Source organism: Hyla sarda, chromosome 1, assembly GCF_029499605.1.
Source record: "Hyla sarda isolate aHylSar1 chromosome 1, aHylSar1.hap1, whole genome shotgun sequence".
In the NCBI taxonomy this organism is placed as follows: Eukaryota; Metazoa; Chordata; class Amphibia; order Anura; family Hylidae; genus Hyla; species Hyla sarda.
This window is the reverse complement of record NC_079189.1, coordinates 319451389-319468722: the sequence shown is the minus strand read 5'-3', so window position 1 is coordinate 319468722 and position 17334 is coordinate 319451389. Positions and strand designations below refer to the sequence as shown.

The window sequence follows — 17334 nt, the reverse complement described above, 5'->3', positions numbered from 1 at the left end:
TGCACAGCCAAATGATGTGTGGGCATGCTGGGAGTTGTGGTTTTGCAACAAGTGGAGGAACACAGCCTGCAGCAACACTGCTGAAAATCAGTTTTACCAATCATATGCCTCCATCTGTTGCAAAACTACAACTCATAGGATGTGTGGGCATGCTGGGAGCTGCTGTTTTGCAAAAGCTGTAGGCACACAGTGTGGATGTGGATCCATGCCTGTGTGGCGGATGACTGAACCGTATCGGGGAGCGGAGTCTAAGGTGCCGCTGGTCTTCACCAGAGCCCGCCGCAAGGCAGGATGGGCTTGCTGCAGCATGCGACACCCAGGTCGCTACCCCCGACACGGCTCGACCACACAGGTAGCTGGGCAAGGCGAGGTACCGAAGGATAAGGCAATTTGTATATTTTTGTCCCTGCAACTATTGTCTGTGTGGAGTCCAAATACAGGAAGTGTGGGTGGACAAGCAGGGCCCTGCGCACTGAGGACAAGCAGGGCCCTGCGCACTGAGGACAAGCAGGGTTCTGCACACTGAGGACAAGCAGAGCTCTGCGCACTGAGGACAAGCAGGGCTCTGTGCACTGAGGACAAGCAGGGCTCTGTGCACTGAGGACAAGCAGGGCTCTGTGCACTGAGGACAAGCAGGGCTCTGGACACTGACAAGCAGGGCTCTGGACACTGACAAGCAGGGCTCTGGACACTGACGACAAGCAGGGCTCTTCACACTGAGGACAAGCAGGGCTCTGTGCAGTGATGCTCTGTGACATTTCTCCAGCTCACACAGCAGAATGATTGACAAGCCAGGAGTCTGCACAGAGCCCTCAATTGGGGAACAACACTCAGGACAATTAGTATAACAGTTTTATCCTCCAGTGAATGTTTTGACCTTATATGTTTGCTGCATGTACATCATGTGCATCTTGCAAAAAGATTTCAAAGAGAAAACTCATACTCTTGAGAATTGAAAAATAGGTCAGACGAAAGATCACGCAATTACAACTTGCTGACTGCGTCATCTATTATCCATGTATTATGATGTCTGCAGGGATTAACCCTATTTGCCCTGCACATCATAATTCTGTGCATAATCCATTTAATGTGAAAGCTCTCTGGAAAAGCTGTGTAGTATGTATTCTATGTCTGCAAAGTTACAACTTGTATGCAGTATCAGAGTTCAGCCACAAATTTTTTTTACTTCATGAAAACAAAACCAACAAGCAGGTGAATCACAAAAACAAAAATATTCAGTTGGATATCTATATTGTGGTTAAGAAAAATATGTATAATAACAATGACTGGAAGTAGCTGTCTCTAGAAAGCTTTGTTCTGACCCCACTGAACACATACAGTTCAGAAACAGAAGCTAAAATGTAGCACTTACAAAATATTTCTAAAAAAACAAAACAATGTTTGTTCATTTCAATGTTAAACAGCCAGGAATGTTTAATTTTGAAAAAATATCTAGACTGTCAAGGATAAAACATTTTAGGATGTTTTCAAAGCTGAATCTTTGAGAAATCCTACTTTTTACCATCAGCATATCCATATGATTCAGCCATTCTAGTAAAATGCAATGCATTTGTAGATGTTCTTTAATGGAGATATTCCCATGTAATTGGCTAAAACATAAGTCACAAGTACTTAGGTCTCTTTAATCAACCGACTGCTTCAAACACAGTTTTGAAGTTACTTAAGTGCTGAAAATATCCATTACCACTGACATAGAACATCAAACTTAGAGAGCAGGCTCCGTCAAAACTGACTAAAGGGGCAAACTTTAAGACATGTCCAAACCATATTGTATCTTAATGTCTGTTTATGAGTCATGCTAGATCCAACTCTCTTTAGAATTCCCCGCCCAGCAACGAAATATCGTATCTCACATAAGTGAGTACACCCCTCGCATTTGTGTAAATATTCTATTATATGTTTTCATATGACAATAGTGAATAAATGGCACTCTGCTACAATGTGAAGTAGAGAGTGCACAGATTGTATAACAGTGTGTAAATGTTTTCAAATCCACTGGTGCCAGAAAGGTAAACAGATTTGTAAATTACTTCTATTTAAAATTCATAATCCCTCCAGTACTGATCAGCTGCTGTATACTACAGGGAAAGTTGTGTAGTTCTTTCCAATCTGACAACAATGCTCTCTGCTCACATCTCTGTCTGTGTTAGGAACTGTCCAGAGCGGGAGAGGTTTGCTATGGGATTTACTCCTTTGTGGACAGTGCCCATTTAACCCCCTTCTGTACGCCCTGAGTCCGCTCCCGTTCTATAACGCGGGGCCCAGGTGACGGCTCTAACAGAGACCTGTGGCTAATAGCGATTAACCATGCTATTAACCCTTTAGACGCAGCATTCAAAGTTGATCGTCGCGTCTAAAGTGAAACTTAACTATGAGAAACCATTGATCAATGTAAAAGATCAGTGTGCAGCGTTATAGCCCCCAATTTCGTCGTAGATTTTTGGGCAAAATGACTGATGTCAATACAAAGTAGAATTGGTGGCGCAAAAAGTAAGCCATCATATGGATTTTTAGGTGCAAAATTTAAAGCGTTATAATTTTTTTTAAAGGTAAGGAGGAAAAAATTAAAGTGCAAAAACGGAAAAAAAAAAAAAAAACCTGGTCCTTAAGGGATTAAGCCTCTTGAGCATGGAGTTCACCAGAGCTTCAAAAGGTCACCACTTGAGTCCTCTTCCACTCCTCCATGATGACATCACAGAGCAGATGGATGTTCGAGACCTTGCATTCCCTCACCTTCCATTTGAGGATGCCCCCCTCAATAGGGTTTAGGTCTGGAAACATGCTTGCCCAGTCCATCACCTTTACCCTCAACTTCTTTAGCAAGATGGAGGTGTGTTTGGGGTGGTTTTCATGTAGGAATACTGCCCTGAAGCCCAGTCTCCAAAGGGGGGGGGGGGAGATGGAGGGGTTGGAATCAGGCTCTTCTTCAGTATGTCCCAGTACATGTTGGCTTTCATGGTTCCCATAATAAACTGTCGGTCCCCAGTGCCAGCAGAACTCATGCAGGCCCAAACCACGACACTCACACCGCTATTCTTGACTGTAGGCAATTAACACTTGTCTTTGTACTCCTCACTTGGTTGCCACCACAGGCGCCTAAAAACATCAGAACCAAATAAGTTTCTTTGTCTCACTGGAACACAGGACATGGTTCGATTAATCCATGTCCTTCATCTGCTTGTCTTCAGCAAACTTGCATCCCTTCTGCATCCACAAAAGGTAAGTGACAAGAATTGTGATCAAATTAGGTGTATTATGGTGTACAGCTCTAAGAGTACCACTGTCATGGAGATTGAGACGTCATTGGCCTATCCTTCTGACGGATGATACATTACGCAAAATGTTGTCTCTATACCCTACTGTGACCTATCATCAGTTGAAGAACCTTAGGGACATTTTGGTACATAGTCATCATGTATAACATAATACACCTCATATTTTTGAAAGCAGTGACCCCAGACATGGTAGATCACCTTGCGGCAGATGTATGGCTTTCCCGAATATGGATAAGACTACGGTCTTTCATGATGCCTCTAAGTGTAGGACTTATGACATCTGTCACCCCATTAATTGTACCACCAAAGGGGTCATATATGCAGCAACATGCCCCTGTGACCTCATATACATCGGGATGACTACACGTGAACTGAAACGCTGTGTACGGGAACATGTACAGGACATCCAGTTGGGCTAGGTTCACACTGCAGAATTTCTGCCGGAGATCGAGCCGGGGGCGCTAGGACCAAGCAGACGGCATTGCTGCCCCATAGACTGCAATGCATTTCTGGGTGGATCTTTTGGGAGATCTGCTCAGAAATGCATTGCCATCTATGGGAACGGCAATGCAGCCCGCACGGTCCTAGTGCCGTCGGCTCAATCTCCTGCAGAAATTCTGCCCAGAACACCAAACTGATGTGGCAAGTTTGAAAACAATTCCCCAACACTTCAAACTGAAATACGATTGTGACAGTTCTCTTCTCCGGTTCAGAGGCATAGACCATGTTCCAGTTGGCCCAAGGTGTGGTAATTGGCCTATAATATTGGCCAAACGTGAAGCACGATGGATATTCAAACTGGATACCATGACGCCTCATGGTTTGAATTAAACTAACAGTTATGTAACGTTTATGTAGATGATGCCCACTTCTCGTTCTCAGTTTAGACTATCTGTGTTTGTATCACTAGTTTTTAAATAGTTTCTAACACTTACTTTTATTATTTCTTTTTTGCCCTTAAATATGGATTTAGCATGTGATGTTTTTTGAGGTTTTCGTTCAACCGGTTCTGTTATTATCATTCACCAACAGTCATACGGGATCCTTTATTAGGGACACTTCCAGGAATCCTTGACCTTTGGGATTTCACCTTAGTGACTTTTACATTATAAATATATATTCTTGTATGGGTAAATTGCCTATCTCATGGGCTTCCAAGGGTGTGATCTACTATATGTTGTTTTCTGTGATATATGCACTTTGCACTTTCATGATGTGTTTGCGGTCAGTAAATTTTTTCTATTAGATACTGTGGTATTGCCATGATTGGATGAGATCCACCAGCTTGCAGCACTTTATCTATTCATCTTTTGTTCACCTTGGCCCCTAAAAATTATGGTAATGTATGTCACCTTATATGACTGAGCACTTTATTCACTTAGCATTTTTGTTTTTACTCAGTTAGGAGGTGTGTGTGTGTGCATGTGTGTCATGTCAAGTGTGTTTTTTATGGATACTATGCACTTATCCATGTTGTTGTGGATACTACATATTTTTAACGTATATATGTATGTATATACGTGCATGTATATGGATATAGCCTCTGTTTTTTTCACTATTGCTGGAACTGGCCACTCCAGCAATATTTTAATTGAATCCTTTTTTCATTTATAAATTTTTTAATGTGCACTTAATACATCATGTTGTCACCATGTGAATATTATTTCTTTCGCTGGTTAGTTATGCATTCATATTTAACAGCATTTTATGAGTTTTGACATTAAAGGGGTACTCCGGTGGAAAGGAAAACTTTTTTTTTTTTTTTTTTTTTTGAACTGGTGCCAGAAAGTTAAACAGATTTGTAAATTACTTCCATTAAAAAAATCTTTACCCTTCCTGTACTTTTTAGCAGCTGTATGCTACAGAGGAAATTCTGTTCTTTTTGAATTTCTTTTTTGTCTTGTCCACAGTACTCTCAGCTTACACCTAATGTCCGTATCAGGAACTGTCAGGTTTACTATGGAGATTTTCTCCTGCTCTGGACAGTTCCTGATACGGACAGAGGTGTCAGTAGAGAGCACTGTGGACAAGACAAAAAAATTAAAAAATGAACAGAATTTTCTCGGTAGCATACAGCTGCTATATAGAAGTAATTTACAAATCTGTTTAACTTTGACAGATGAACAACAAAATTCATTGCCTGCCTCTGCCTGCTCGTTCTCAGCTTTACACTACAGGAGAGACTATGAATATGTATGAGCTGGGCATAGCCCCGACCCGACAGCGATGATGTCACCATGCCCAAGAAACCAGCAGAGAGCTGCCCATTCCCCAAGGTGCTCATTAGCATACCTGAAAAAAAAATGTAAGGTGGAATAGAGCCACCAATCCCGATAGGGTAAGTATCAATTTGATCAGTGTCACCAGCACTACAAGCATATATAACAGGTTAGTGCAGGTGACACTGATGACAGAGTTCCTGTAATGTACATGACTGTCACGCCCCAGTGTGAATGAATTAGTGTCCTATAATATTATGTAATTGGTAAGCACAATGCTAAGAGTAGTATCAGTATTAATTATCAGTTGATTTTTTCTGTACAAAAAATATGTCCAATGTTCAATGTAACTAAGAACATTCTTGAAGAGTGAATCTCTCCCAGCTTTTCTGACAACAGGTGGGGAGAGATGCGAATACATGATTCCCAACAAGTATCGGGTACATTTTTTATTCTAATTAATGGTCTGTAATACAATTTAACATTGAAATAATGGGACAGAATAGGACACTATTTTCTACAGTAAATATAAAATCAATAAGCTTTATGTATTCACACATTATGAGTAGAGTAGCTTTACTTATTCACACAAGCATCATTACTAGCCCTGCAATAGGTTCACACTAACATTTTACCGTCAATTACATAGTTAAAGGAGATGTCCAGCCAATAGTGGTAAAAATAAAAACATAAGTTATATATATGCTCACCATGACTCCAAAAGCCATGCCAGCTGATCTGTTTCAAAATTGGACCTCCATAGCCCACATAAACAGCCTAATCCATGAGGAAAAAGGAGTGAGGAAAAAAACTATACAATCCATCAGTCCCTGCGCTTGTTTCCTGTGAGCTGCAGGGTGGGGCTGCCTTCAGAGAGTGAGCAGTGAATATAGATAGGTGTGTTGTGTGTGCCTCAGCCAATCAAGTAAAATCACACACATCCCACTAAAGCTTGGCTCTCTGAGCTAAGAAGAAGGGCGTGTGATGTGGGGTCTACTGTAGATCATCATGCTGTGAGAGAAACAGCATGTGCTCAGCAAAGATTACACTTTACATTGCATTACACTTTACTTTACATTGATATATAAAGGCAATTTCATTTGGCTGGAGTTCTCCTTTAAATATATTTATATACAATAAATGGACAAGTGGTTCAGTGATGTTACCTGAAGAACAATCAAGCCACAAATGCTAATAATTCCCTAAAGAATCCAGAGGATTATTAATCAACTTTATGAAATTAACTTTCCATCTAAGGTGGGAGGTCCAGTGAGCATTTCTTATTTCTTTGCCGGTTTCTTTAAAGGAAAACCGTCACATGTTCACTCCCGCACTAACCACAGGTACTGACGGATAATGCGGGGGACGCTGATTGATATGATCCCTACCTTGCCCGGGACAGTCGTGCCGTTCGCCCGCAATCTTCGTTTTTCTAAATATGCAAATGTGGCTGTAACTGGCATGGGCGGGGTTTTCAGGAGCCTAGTGGCACAGTGACGTCAGCACCGCCCGATTATGAATATTCATCCTCCCTGCCTCCCTCCGGCTCTCCCTCTCCCCTCGCTCCTAACTGGTCTTCACTGCGCATGTGCAGCTTCCTGACATGCGCAGTGAAGACCAGTGTCGAGGAGAGGGAGAGCCGGAGGGAGGGGGATGAATATTCATAAGTGGGCGGTGCTGCGGATGGCCGGCGCTGATGTCACAGTGCCACTAGGCTACTGAAAACCCTGTTACAGCCACATTTGCATATATAGAAAAACTAAGATTGCAGGCGAAAAGCCGGATGGATCCGGGTAAGGTAGGGATCATATGACTCTGCTTCCCCCGCACTATCCGTCAGTACCTATGTTTAGTGCGGGAGTGAACATGTGACAGTTTTCCTTTAAGAAGCTGGGTGGTAACTCAGTCCACTCTGTTCAAGATGAACTCTAATATTGCGCTACCCAATCCATTTGCAAAGCAACAGGTATGTTTGGTTTACAGGAGCACAACAAGCAACTACGCCACATTCTCAATATATTGGTCTATTTTTTTTAAGTATTCAACCAAATTTTATTGGATAAACATGGTAAATAACAGAAGAACAAACACCAGTACATGTCAGAAACATGAGGCAGTACAGTAATATGGTAAAAAGACTTGAGTAAACTGGTTCGCAGTAGAGCCTCACATAAGTACTGTCAGAAACCATTATCGGCGACTTGCATCAAATCAGAGGATTAAAAAATCACTGGCCATCGCCGGACAATAACTGTCGTTCTCACAAACAGAAATGAAAATGGCAATCAACGTCGGCTCAAACAATAGCCAAATAAATGGACAAAGGGGTTAGGAAATATGAACTCACGGGAGAGGGTAATAGAACAGAGGGGAATTGTGGGGTAGGAGGGAAGAGAAAAAGAGAGAATGTGAAAGAAGGAGGGGGAGGAGGAGAACGGGCGTATGGATAGGAGCATAGCACTAACCTGTGTCTCAGGAGCCGTCACCCGTCACCGACATACTCAGCCCCCACCTCCACTGAGAACAGTCAGTCAATGTAAACGTACTAACAACAGTTCAGTCTGGGTATTCAGAACTATGTATGGGGACTATCCCTCTCTGTAGAGGGGGGTGTCAATGAATGATGGCCAGGGACTCCAAGTTGCAGTGAACTTCTCGGTACGACCTGAGGAGTCTGCCATCAACTCCTCCATCCTACAAAGAAAGAGAACCTCCTCGTACCAGTCCGTCAGGGTAGGGGGATGGGTAGACTTCCATTTCCTAGGTATGACCGTACGGGCTGCCATGAGCAAGAAATGGGGATTTCCTGGCTACCGGCAAGATGGTGAGGAGCAAAACTTTTGGTTCGTTAAAGGGGTACTCCGGTGAAAACCTTTTTTCTTTTAAATCAACTGGTGGCAGAAAGTTAAACATATTTGTAAATTACTTCTATTAAAAAAATCTTAATCCTTCCTGTACTTATTAGCTGCTGAACACTACAGAGGAAATTATTTTCTTTTTGGAATGCTCTCTGATGACAACACGAGCACAGTAGTCTCTGCTGACATTATAATAATGCTTTATTTATTGTTGTCCTTAGTGGGATTTGAACCCAAGTCCCCGGCACTGCAAGGCAGCAGTTCTAACCACTGAGCCACCATGCTGCCCTTAGCATACATCTGCTATGCATGGTTGCTAAAATGGACAGAGATGTCAGCAGAGAGCACTGTGCTCGTGATGTCATCAGTGTTCCAAAAAGAAAGGGATTTCCTCTGTAGCATTCAGCAGCTAATAAGTACTGGAAGGATTAAGATTTTTTTAATAGAAGTAATTTACAAATATGTTTAACTTTCTGCCACCAGTTGATTTAAAAGAAAAAAGGTTTTCACCGGAGTACTCCTTTAACGTATTTCACTCCCGAAATCAGCTCTATCCGGGAGACAACTATGTCCCAAAAGGGGGTTAGGAGAGGGCAGGACCACCAAATATGCGACATCGTCCCTCGGTCAGAGTTACATCTCCAGCAGAGATCAGAGGTCGAGGAAAACATTCTATATAGTGTCACTGGCACTCTATACCATAGAGACAGAAGCTTATAATTAGTCTCTTGAGCTCTGCAGGAGATGGACAGTTTGCGACAAAGAGTGAAGGCTGCACCACTTGCAGTCCAGTCACTTGCAGCAAAGGAGGTCTGCAGTTCCTCCTCCCAGGCCACCACGAATGTTGGAGGGGTCTGTGCTGAGTCATCCATGGGTAGACCATATATCTGTGATACAGCCCTTGTAGTCTGGGAGGAGGAAGCGCACATCTGTTCGAAGGGAGTAAGCGGTCTGGCCAGTTGTAATGTGTGCCTCTCTGAAGTTATGAAATGTTGGAGTTGAAGGTAATTCATGTAAGAGGCGGGGGATCTTAGGTGCGTGGGAATCAAATCTTCATAAGGCCGGAGTTGCATACCCTCTAGATAGGCAGTAGAGGAGCCTCAGTGATCCCCAGGAAGGATGTTCTCTGTAGTCTCTGTAGGAATCGGGGGTTACCCAGGGTCGGGGTTAGGGGTCCGTCAGGAGCAAATTAACTTGTTTTGGAGAGGTAGCGCTTAAAAAATGTCAGCATCTCACTAGTGACCCAAGGCAGCGGGCAAGACCTGTTGACAGGCAACGTTCCAACAGGAAGCCAGGGGACGGTCACAATTCGCACCCCCAATCCCTCCGTTTCCACCTCCACCCATCTCTTGGAGGAACAACAGTGGAGGAAGTCCAAAAATCTAGTCAGCGTAGCTGCAATATAGTAAGCTTTGCAGTCAGGGACTGCCAAACCACCAGTTGATTTTCTTCTAATGAGTATTGTCTTGGAAACCCTCGACTGTTGCCCCGCCCAGATAAAGGGACGGATAAGGCCTTCAAGCCTTTTTGAAAAATGTGATGGGTAGGGCAATGGGAATCGCTTGGAATAGGTATAAGATCCTAGAGAGTATGTTAATTTTAAGTACATTGGCCCACCCCAACCATGAAAAGGTGCCTTTCGTCCACTTTGCTAAATCTCTGGCAATAATAGTAAGCAGGGGCTGGAAATTGAGGGAGTAGCTATCGTTTAGATCTGCAGGGACCTGTACCCCCAAGTATTTGATGGACCTAGAAGACCATTTAAATTGGTGGGCCGTCCTCACAGTGGCGACTTCCGTCGCAGGAAGGGAAACGTTCATTGCTACACTCTTAGACATGTTAATCTTATGGTAGCTGTAATGGGAGTATACATGTAGTGTGCTTATGACAGAAGGCAATGAGGTGATCGGGGATGAAATGAATAAGAGAAGGTCATCTGCAAAGGCTGAACAGAGGTGGTCACTCTCCCCCCACTCGGAGCCCACTGATAGACGTATTGCTATGAAGAGCATTTAGAAGATGCTCCATACACAAAACATACAGAATGGGAGAGAGCAGGCACCCCTGCCTTGTGCCATTGCGTATGGGAAAGGAAGAGGAGAGGGAGCCATTAACCCGAACCTGTGCCCTCGGGTCCTGATAAAGAGCCGAGATACGGCTCAACATGTTGGGGCCCAGTCCAATTTGCGCCAGAGAGGCCTCCATGAATCCCCAATTCACCCGATCAAACGCTTTCTCAGCGTCAAGGGAGAGCAGCATAAGCGGGGATTTACGGGCTATGGCCCGATGTATGACCGAAAATGTGCGAATAGTGTTCTCGCGCTTCTCGCAAGCATACAAAGCCAGACTGATCGGGGTGAATCAGGGATCCAAGGACGGCCGCCAAACGGTCTGCAATTAGTTTAGCGAACAGTTTCATATCTACGTTCAGCAGTGAAATAGGACGATAACTCAAACACAGATTAGGGTCTCTGCCCTCTTTGGGGATAACAGTAATGAGAGCCCTCAAGGAGGATGGGGGAAATCCTGATCGTGAATCAACACTGTTAAAAGAGCGGCACAGCAGAGGCGTCAGTTCGGATTTGAGAGTTTTGTAAAATTTGCCCATGTAGCCGTCGGTGCCCGGACTTTTACCAGAAGGCAAGTTAGTTATAGCTGCCTCAATCTCTTCCATTGTGAATGGGGCCTCCAAGGCCTCCCTCGTCTCCACGGGAAAAATTGTGAGCGCTGTCACCCAGGGAAGGGGTGGGAACAACAGGCGGAGGGAGATTGTAGAGGTTTCTATAATAATCCTCGCAGGCTCTCAGGATATCTTTAGTGAGGTAGCTTTTAGAACCATCCTGGGTTGTAATTGAGGGGACGTACAAGGTAGCTCGACTTTCTCTCAGTGGTCTGGCTAGATATTTCCCCAGTTTATTACCCCATTTATAAAAGGATCGAGAGCATCTTTGTTTAAAGTACCTGTAGGAGTCATTGAGGAGGGAAGTGATCTCATGGCGAACCTTGACAAGGTCCCTCAATACTGATTCCTGAAGGGAAGGTTTATGGAGAGCCTCCAGCTTATTTAGCGTTTCAAAGAGGCGCTTCAATTTGGCCGCTTTTTCACGCTTGAGGCGAGACCCATGCTTGATCAATACCCCTCTCAAGACACAATTCAGGGCTTTCAACTCAACTGGGGGGAGGGACCAGTCAGAATAATGATTATTGACAAAATATGCAACCGTAGTCCTTAGGTCCGAGAGACATAGTGAGTCAGTTAGCAGGGACTCGTTGAGTCTCCACATAAACTGGGGGGCATTAAGAGAGGGGATTAAAAAGGAACCAAAAACGGGAGCATGGTCGGACAAGTAAATGTTCCCAATGTGTGTGGCAGTGAGGTGAGGGAGATAATAATGCGGGGTAAATAAGTAGTCAATTCTACTGTAGGTATTGTGTGGTTTAGAAAAAAAGGTGTAGTCTCTGTCTGAGGGGTGTTGTAGACGCCATGTGTCCCATAGTTGTAGAGAATGTAATAAATGTTGCAGTTTGTTGAGATGACGGTAGGGGACGCTGGAGTGGTGGGAGGAAGTGTCAAGCAATGGCTGATATTGGTCTATTTTGAACATTTACCAAAATTACAATAGATGCAGCCTGCAAACTACACCTACGCAAGCAATCTCGTGTTGAGAATAAATATCTATGAATAGCATTTCTAAAAGACTGTGCCTTCTTTTAGCACACCAAACTATAATTCTAAAAACTATTCTAGTCACTTTACTACATGAGACAAAATTTCATATTTTGCCAAGAAAGGCTTTTAGTTTTCTACAGGTCATAGGCTTGGTGTTTAGAGAAATGATCTGCTGCTTTCATAACGGATTGTAACACAGAACTCACTAGCTCATGATTTGTGTACTGGCCATTTCTGTTCACTTTATAAGAATAGTAAACTATTCCCTATGGCATCATCAAGTAGGATTTTTCAGTTTTGTGGTTTAAGGGCAGGGTCACATCCAGCGTATATGCAGCGTATTTCACGCTGCACAAGATCAGCTGTACACCGGGAAATCCGCTGCATATTCTACATCCAAACCGCACTGCACACACAGGGCTTCTGCCAGGTAGAATACACAGCATGTTTCCCTCTATACAGCTGATCTTGCACAGCGTGAAATACGCTGCATATCCGCTATGTGTGACCCTTCCCTTAAACCAAAAAAACTGAAAAATCCTACTTGATTATGCCATAGGAAATATGAGTGTGACTGCTCATAGGAAAATACGCAGAGGATTTCCCGCTGAGGATTTCACGTAGTGTGACTCACATCACACCAGTTCCTGTCTCCAATAGGGCATACAACCTAAATTCCTTATCTTAACACACATACTAGGACCAATATTATAGATTTCCAACAATTTAATATGGATATGTTTTTGGAATGTGGTAGGAAGACCACACAAACAAGGGAAAAACATATAAACTCAGCTAAAACTTAACACCCAAACGGCAAAGCAAAATTCCTAGTCAGTGAGCCACCCTTTTTAACATATTAAAAGGGGTAATCCACCCCTAAACATCTTATCCCCTATCCAAAGGATAGGGGATAAGATGTCAGATCGCCGCGGTCCCGCTGCTGGGGATCCCCGCTGCGGCACCCCGCTGTCATTACAGCACAGAGCGAGTTCGCTCTGTGCGTAATGACGGGCGATACAGGGGACGGAGCAGCGTGACGTCATGGCTCCGCCCCTCGTGACATCACGGCCCGTCTCCTTAATCCAAGTCTATGGCAGGGGGCGTGATGACCGCCACGCCACCTCCCATAGACTTGTATTGAAAGGGGCGGGCCGTGACGTCACGAGGGGCAGAGCCGTCACGTAACGCTGCTCCGGCCCCTGTACTGCCCGTCATTACGTGCAGAGCGAACTCGCTCTGTGCTGTAATGATAGCGGGGTGCCGCAGCGGGGATCCAGGGGCTCCCCAGCAGCGGGACCGCGGCGATCTGACATCTTATCTCCTATCCTTTGGATAGGGTATAAGATGTCTAGGGGCGGAGTACCCCTTTAAGCTCTCCACAGAAATATTTCTAACAATGTGCCTTTCATTGGCAGTCATTAAACAACAGTCACATTGTTAGAACTGTACTCTCCTATAATAAGGATTACAAGGTGGAAATTAAATATAACATAATGGTACAAAAAAAAAGTCATTGTCATTGAGAAAGTGGAACTGCATGCTGATAAGGATAAAAGAGAACTGTTTACAGAGGCTAAAACGTGTACTAGTCAAATTATATCCAGGAAATCGGATCAGTTACATTTGTGCAGCAGCATTGCATCATACAGAGCAGCATCTGCCTAATGCTATTGTTAACATAATTGCTTTAGTACATCACTACATATTAACTCTTCCCTATCTAGTCACAGGCAAACATTTCATCAAGTCGGGTATTTTCTTCTCAAGAGTACCATCCACCTGTGTTCAACATCTTTATTAACCATTCTTGACAAAACGTTAAACCATTTTCAAATGTACATCAGTTTTCTGAATGAAAAGCAGGCAGTAAATTAGCTATAGTTAGATTTCAGACACATTTATGAAATTATGTATACCTGTCACTCCTGTGCAATTCTATTGCGACGATGTCAAAAAACACCAAAATGTTAAGCAGTATCTGCAACATGTAAGTTATTTGAATGCCTCTACATAGACACTGGAGTAGGAAAAGTGCCCCAAAATTAGCCAGAATGAAAAATAATGACACCGACGAAAAATCGTATTATAGGTCAGTGAATTAGTAAATCTTAAGCTTAACTTTAGCACCACCCATGTTGGTAGTGCTGCCGTAACAGTGACAGTCTATGGATGCAGCATGAGCCATTCAGAGTAGTTCCAGTGGGGCAATCGCGCTATTTGATTTGAGTTCCACTAGGATTTAAACAGTACTTTTTTTTTCTTTAAAATTTATTTCAGAATTGCCCACAAGCTAAACTATGAGAAAAAAATTTCAGCAACACCTCTTTGACATTTTGCTGAGGGACAGCCCAACATGGACTAAAAATGTGGTCTGGATGCTGCCTAATAGTCTATATGTGTCTTTGGTATGTAAAGGCAAATTATTATTTTTTTATTTTTATTTTTATTACTGTTTCTACTTTTATTTCTCCATTTCAAACTCATGGCCCGAGGGCCATTTGAAGCCCGCGGAACAAAATTTTGCGGCCTGGGTGCCAAGCAGGTGATTTCTTCAGGCATTTAGCCCTGCTTTGGGCAAGCAGCGCTAAATGCGGAAGACTTCACACACACACATCGGAACACACTACTACTGTACCTATATCTCCCTGCAGCAGCCTATAACGAGCCTTCCTGGAGGAATGCACACGATTTGTGATATCATCTCATTCACAGCGCAGGAAGCCGGGACGCTGATGTCCTCCGCGGCGCATGTGATGACGTCACCTAACGCGCGCATCCTCGCAAAGAAGGCTCGTGTTAGGCTGCAGCAGGGAGATGTCAGTACTGTAGCTGTGAAACTTAACTTTCCTAATTACTTGCCTAATAAGGGAGAACCTGCTTATCACCAGGGGCTAACCTATCTTCTTAAGGGGCATAATTGTTTAAATAGGAGCCCTACCTGCTGGGGGGTAATATCTATCTGGGGGCCTGTACACCTATTGGGAACCCCTACCTGATCATCAGGTAGGGCTCTCCAGTAGGTCGACAGGCCCCCAGATAGATATTACCCACATCAGTGATGGGGATCATATCTATCTGGGGCCTCTATTCCTACCTGATGGCGTCATTTCTATATGGGGGCCTATGTACCTACTGGGAAGCCCTACCAGATGGGGGTCATATATATGTATATATGGGGGCCTGTGTACCTACTGGGGAGCCCTACCTGATGGGTCATATGTATCTGGGGGCCTGAAGGGGGCATTATATGTGAAGGGCACATGATGGGGGCATTATATGTGAGGGGTGCATGCGGCCCAGCCTCTACCTCCAGTGGCCCCCAGATAATTTGAGTTTGAGACCCCTGATCTAAAGACTCATATGAGAGCTTGTTTTATGTGAGACCAACTGTACTTTGCAATTACATCCTTCATTTTTCCATATGCTGCGAAACCAGGACTCTGCTGTCTATACCTAATGTGGGGGAACTCTGCTGCCTATTCCTAATATGGGGGATCTCTGCTGCCTATACATACTGTGAGGTGAACTCTGCTGCCTATACCTACTGTGGGGGAACTCTGCTGCCTATACCTACTGTGGGGGAACTGCTGCCTACCGATTCATAACAGTAGCTAAATTACAGTTATGAAGTAGCAACGAAAATAGTTTTATGGTTGGGGTTCACCACAACATAAGGAATTATATAGAAGGGTCGTGGCATTAGGAAGATTGGGAACAACTGCTCTAGGGGATTCATTCAATAGGTGATCTTCTTACAAAGCCTTTGGCTGTCTACTACAGAATGCAGCTGACAGGCACCGGGTATGAAACAAGATTGACTTGCAAGCCCTTTTCAGACACCTTAACAGCACCATGACCATTATCAGTCATATGACGTTAAGGGGTTAAACAAAAAATGTGTATGCATTTCTACTCCTTCAGCAAATAACATGTCTTTCATTTACCCTCTGTGTGTACAAGTACCAGCCATGAAGTCATTTACATGGACCAATGTACATTAAACATGTTTACTTTAAGATATAAAGGGGGTCTATGTAATGACACCTTCATACACCTTCCTTCTGTTCTTTAAAAGTCCTTTTACTCTTTTTATTCTAACAGGTACCACAAGCAAAGTAACTTCTGTATCTACATATAAAAGAGCTGATATTTCTACAGGATTACAAAGCACAGGTGACCAACTCAAATTATATTTTTGTTGCTTAAATGGGCACTTAAACATTGAATAGATGGTGAGAACAGAGGAGAGCAAAACATAGTTTAATGGATGTGCAGTCGATTCATTTAGTCAGGCCAGGACAAAAGTCTGAGATCTCCTTGGTCAGTATCCATCTTTTCCAGGCAAACAGAATACATAGAAAGTAGAACTAATTTTGTCAAACAAAACTAAAAAGATTCTATACGTCAGATTCAGTTTCGGACGACTAACGTGTCCCCCTGCAGCCCATGCTTAATGACCACTACTGATCTTTATTTACTACTTTGAAAGGATTTTTTATTTTATTTGATCCAAATACATTTTATTATCCTAAACTCATATTAAAGTTTGATATTATTCGGGGCCACTATGAGTTGTGGGGCTGGAAGATATCACAGGGGGAGGTCCGAGGGAGCTAGGTAGGAAAGTACAAATATTTTTCCATAGTGGCCCCAGCACAATTTAAAAAATCTTGTGCATTCAGAATTCCTCTTTAAACCTTTAAGGAATCAGCCCATTTTCACCTTAAGGACTCATAACTCTTTCTATTTTGCACCTAAAGACCCATATAAGGGCTTGTTTTTTGCGTCACCAATTGTACTTTGTATTGACATCACTTATTTTATAACAATCTATGGCAAAACAAAAACTAACTTATTTGTGAGGTGAAATAAAAAAAAACACACCATTTTGTAACTTTTTAGGGCTTCCGTTTCTACGCAGTGCACTTTTCTGTAAAAATGACACTGTGTGTTTACTCTGTAGGTCTATACGGTGACAAGGATACCCAATTTATGTAGGTTTTATAATTTTTTTTAAAGTAGTAAAATAAAATAAGACTACATGCACCAAAATTAGTATGTTTAAAATTGTCATCTTCTGACCACTATAACTTTATTTTTCCACATATGGGGCTATTTGAGGGCAAATTTTTTTGCCATTGTCTGTAGTTTTTAATCGGTACTATTTTTGTTTTTATGGGACATTTTGATCGCTTTTTATTACATTTTTTATGGTATATGAAGTTACTTTTTTTAGCCCCATAGGGGGCTATACCATGCAATCTTTGGATTGCATACACTGTTCAATG

General features: G+C 43.1%; 1 protein-coding gene and 1 long non-coding RNA gene across 6 annotated transcripts in view; one reads left to right on the top strand and one right to left on the bottom strand.

Annotated features, from left to right (window-relative positions):
- The window catches only part of CORO2A (coronin 2A), a 179944-nt gene that overhangs the window by 110219 nt on the left and 52391 nt on the right, over positions 1-17334 (bottom strand). The gene's annotated exons all lie outside the window — the stretch shown is intronic.
- Positions 7136-17334, top strand: part of LOC130272866 (uncharacterized) — a 53313-nt gene continuing 43114 nt past the window's right edge. For 3 of the 4 annotated variants that reach the window (XR_008843770.1, XR_008843769.1, XR_008843768.1), the window contains exon 1: positions 16146-16219. This is a non-coding gene — a long non-coding RNA (uncharacterized LOC130272866). Of the gene's footprint in view, positions 7314-16145; positions 16220-17334 lie in introns of those variants that run through there. The other variant, XR_008843771.1, reaches the window with a different exon arrangement.